General features: G+C 40.4%; 1 pseudogene; it reads right to left on the minus strand.

Moving 5' to 3' along the window:
- Positions 1 to 3092: 3092 nt before the first annotated feature.
- Positions 3093 to 3524, minus strand: LOC144828258 (thioredoxin-like protein 4A pseudogene; annotated as a pseudogene).
- Positions 3525 to 5149: the final 1625 nt, after the last annotated feature.

The following is a 5149-nucleotide window of genomic DNA, read 5'->3' on the forward strand; positions in this document are numbered from 1 at the left end:
AAGGTAGGATGGGTTAACACACCAATCAGAACAGACTTTTCTAAGGCCTAATCTACATTTTTGGGTACCGCCTAGCAAGATTGAGGTTCCCATGAGAAGTCGCACGGAATACAATGGGGAAGAATACATTGTTAACAATGTAACACAATTTGATTTCTCTGGCTGGGTGAAGGTGCATCTTCCCAGGCCCTTCTTGGCAGCAACCTTCTTTTGGCTCGGTTTCAATGCCACCTCGCCACTTCTGGTCCTGCGCAGTACTGCACTCCAAGATGGACGCACAAACCCCCATCACCCCTCCGTGCCGGGGATACATGAAAAGTAAGCGAAAACAAATTAAAACATAGAAATAAATGAATGTATTACATGTCATGATTTCACACTTCAGGTTTATCATCATAAAAATATACTATGCGATTAAGGGTAAGTGCTACACATAACGACACGATGAGCAACAGCACGAGCTTCACCTCGTTATCACATTAAGCAGCCATCTCATAGCTATTACGCATGCGCACCCTTTCCCTCCAGAACTCCATCTACGTAAAGTCACGTGAGTATGACTAACGCATGCGCAGAAGCGAAAATTCAAGCAGCGGCCATTTTAGGTACAAGGGTTATTTGTATTAGTAGAACACATAGGCAAGCTTCACTAATACACACGCATATCAAAAATAAAGGAGATTAGTAACACGTACAATTTGTTTATAGGATTACAACAGATTCGAGGTTCATGACTCGAGCAAGTCGCGATGCGAAATCTTGCTCTATCAGAACGACATTTGATTTTTACACAAATGGGACATGTCATGGTGTTGTTGTGGGTAAAAGATCTGTATGCAGCACAAATGGCAAAATGGACATCTTACTCCACTATGCAAACAAGGATGGCTTCACTTTTGAAAGCTATGCGTCGCAATCAGACCAACGACAGCACAGACAAGTAGTTTCCTTATATTGTTTTTACCCATACATCATCTAGTTGGGCATTGTTTGACACGTGTTATCAATACCCCAGACACCATGACGTATGGATGACCATGCCCTTGGGTGAATTGTGCGACTTGCACCATTGAGGTGAGCAGTGACATAGCCCACATTAAGGTTATAGAGATTAAAGGAAGATCTTGTGTAATGTGAACGTTGAAGAGTTATACAAGGTTTCTTTGTGTCATCTAAAGTAATCCTGGGCGTAGTTTGCGTAGTAGCACTACACATAGCTTCACATAGTATACTTTAAACTTTGCATAGTACTGAACTTTCTTGGTAGTGAGTAGCTGATGGCACTGTACTTCTCTGCACTGTACAATAAATGCAAACGGCATCTTGTGCAGTGCCAGTTATAATGAATTAAGTATCTCTATTTTTAAATGCTAAAGAGCATATAGCACTTTCACAGAAGTGAAACTGAAAATTTAGCAAGCAGTGAGAAAGGTGATGATTTTGGGATCCTCCCTAACCTAGGGAGAGGTCCAAGCAGATGCCTTGAAAACAAAAAGCATATCTTATTGAGCGATTTGGTGGTGGTCCCATCCTCTTAGGACCACCCCAAGCACAGTTATTGGCAAAAAAACAATCCCAACCAAAGGCCCTGCTAAGCATTATGGGACAAGATTAGCAGTGGGCAGTGAATATTATAGAATCCATTATCAAAATAATTCTACAAAGAGCTGCAGTTCAAATAGTCATGAAAGGGTCTTTCAATGCTTTTGTCTTTGACTCTTGAGGGACATCCAGTAACGACTAGTGGAACTGCAGCTTGATGTAAGAATAATTTCAATGACTTTGCATTTAACTCGTGAGGGACATCTAGTAACGAATAGTTGAACTGCAGCTCTTTGAAGAATTATTTTGATATAGGATACCATAATATTCACTGTCCACTGCTAATCTCGTCCCATAATGCTTTGCAAGGCCTTTGGATGGGATTTTTTTTTTGCCAATAACTGTGCTTGGGGTGGTCCTGAGAGGATGGGACCACCACCGAATTTCAACAAGATGTGCTTTTTGTTTATGCTCTTAGTGTTCAAGGCATCAGCTTGGTACTCCCCCTAGGTTAGGGGGGACCCCAAATTCATCACCTCCCTCATTGCCTAATAGATTCATTCAAAAAGTTCACTTTTGTGAATTGCTATATGCTTTCTAGCATGTAAAATTGCTTTTTCAAAACATCTGAGGATGTTTTTGAGTTAGCTATTAGCTATCTGTACTCCATGCCCAGGGTTAATCTAAAGTCACTTAGGTCCATAATGAGGAACAATTTTATAAAACATTAGAATGGATTATTCAGCGTAAATTGCCACCTATTATTTGTTTAGGTTCATAATTTTTCTTCTGATGAAGGGAAAGAAGTTTTCTGACCAGATTGTGGCATTGTCATATACAAACCTCACCAAGCAATTTAAACGTCTATGTGCATTGGTCTTTCAATGGAATATAAAACTTGTATGTATCTCTCTAAAGCCTCTTGCTGCACCGTAAACCAAAAATGAATAACACCTACTGAAGATGTAATCAATTAACAAGCTGAACATTTCTTGTTTTTGGAACACAAAGTTACAAGGATTTTGAAAACTATCAAAATTAGGCTAGAAAATTCATCCATTAACCTGGTTTACAAAGTAACCTAAGACGTTTAAATATTTAATACCCAGAAGGATACAGCAAAGACTAGATGCTATAACTGTGGCAAGGTATCATAATGTTAAAAGAATACAAAGGACCTCATTACACATGTTTGCGCAGGGATCAGAATTACGAGTTGTGGCATAATTATCCCACCTTTGCAGTTTCCATCAGATAGAATCCAGCCAAAATGTATAAGAGGGGAAAAACCAAAAGACAAAACACTCAGAATTGGTTGTGTTAAATCCCAATTGCACATTCTATGCCTCAATCACAAACTAAAAACTAACTTGGAAAGGAGGTATTTCCTACACATGGTAAATACCTCAACTTATTCAACAACTCATAAGGCAAACAAAACAAAAAATTACTTTTGAAATTGGTAAGTGATTTTAAGTAAGTATTCTTTAGCTTAGATAATTTTAAGAAAATGTGGACTCTCTAAAGCTGTAAACATTCTAAGACCTTGATTACAAGTGCCCAGTATTGGTAAGGTGTTTATCGCACCAGTTAAATATCGATGCTCCTGGAGATACCACCAGAACGTGACCTTCACGTGCTCCTCTATAAACACATTTCCAAAATGTCTCTTGCATATCCTCCATTGTCTTGTGATTGTTTCTTGCTTCTAAATCAGTCATAATGTGTTTGTCCCTAAAAAAAAACCACATGAGCGTGTATGGATCATACAACTTTTACATCTTATTGAAATCTGGCACTTCTGTGATATCAACTATATAAATAACAGCAAAATTCATTATCTTCTCCGCAACACTATCCACTTTCATGCATGTTAGATCCCAATCATGGCCAAAGCGGATAGCCAAAGCACGATCTTTTTCCAAAAGGATGGCCATATTCACTTGCCATCCATTGTGCAAATGAGAGAGCATGTACGGCATCTTCACAAATTTGTTCTGGCTTCTGGAGTTGATAGTCGCCATGCCTTCCTGGCAGAGAACGACCAGTCCTATACCTTCCCTACCTTACATCGAGATATCTCCTGCACGCTGCCCTGGCAGTCCATTGACCTGCTGCCTCTCTGCAAGCCGGCATCAAGAACCAGTTTATCTGGAGGTTGTCTATACATGAGACCGGAACTGAAAGACAGTCAGACTCCCCTTGGTTTGTATCATTTTGTTTATAGGCTCATAAATCTCCTCCAGGAAAACTGTTTTCCAAGACTAAATGTACAAATTGTATTTAAACAAAATACCATTTGGTAAGGATATATATAATGGCACGCAAGATACTTCTGTGAAAAAATGGAAGACTTTTCCAATTGGCAGAGTGTGCTTTGCAATCTTTGGGGATGAAGGAAACCTTCAATGCCACTTGGGTTTGAGAGCAGCCGGCACTAGTATATAGTCTTGCAGATGGGTGGGCGTGCGATGGTGATTGATCATCAAAGTTCTCACTGTTGGAGTACATTGGTAAAATCGCTGTGCACACAAGAGCTTTGCCTTTGTGTTTTAAATATCAATATTTGTACACATTCCCAGTGACTGGTATTGTTGCCATTGGCCTGAACCTTCTCTTCCTGCTTGCTCTCTATTTAAGCCTAAGGTTTGGGGGATCCAAAGTTGTTAATTTTGCAACATTCAAGTTCACTTTTTTTTTTGCCCAGACTTAATAAACTTTGTGGAGTGTGCAGCTCACTAAGTTGAAAAATAGGGGTGCTGCTGAAGTGGCCATTCTCTGTATTGGGAAACGATTGTATTCCTGAATATCGGCATGAAGAATATCGACGTACAAGAATATCGCGGGAAAATATCGAAAGGTAAGTACACCTAGGGAACTATAGATAACTCTTACTAATTCCACAACTGCATAACGTGAATATATATCTGCGGAGTATGTACATATATGTGGAGCTAGGTACAGAAAATCTGACGTACTTACCTGTGAATTTCTATATTTTGTCCTCGATATATAATACCATTGATATTCTGACTTTAATTGTTACTATCCACACCGTGAGAAATGATTCCTATTCCGTGAAGCACAATGCGGAGCAGTGAGTGATGCTACGAGTTGGCATCATTCCTATATCCACTATTCTGGGTATCGCACAAAGCTAAAAGTCCAGTTCCCAGCATCATCCATGCCTGCTGCTTCTGCCCCCTAACAACACCTGAGCTACTCCCCCTCTGGCCACAATCTGCATCCCTTACCCCTGCCCCTGCTTGGACACCACCCACTTCCCTCTTACCTGTGCGCAAGGGCTGCACCGTCTCCCTGGAAATCTCTTTAATTTTTCCTGGCGTTGAATGGCTGTCCCATAGGAAAGTCTGTGCAGGAAATTGACTGCTTCGACAGGCAGGGAGGCTTTGACTGTCCCTTGGTCAAAGTTGAGTATAATTTACTATATTTTTTTCATCTCAGTGATGCAAAGTTTCCTGACTATCTCTGCCTTTGAGGGCATTGTCAAAACTTTGCCCACCCCAACTATGGCTTCGCCTAAGTATCTGAGCTAGGCACACCTACATATATATGAAACGGAGTCCTCTGCAGATGTTTCCGGTAT

Source organism: Lissotriton helveticus, chromosome 4_1 (assembly GCF_964261635.1).
Source record: "Lissotriton helveticus chromosome 4_1, aLisHel1.1, whole genome shotgun sequence".
Taxonomy (NCBI): Eukaryota; Metazoa; Chordata; class Amphibia; order Caudata; family Salamandridae; genus Lissotriton; species Lissotriton helveticus.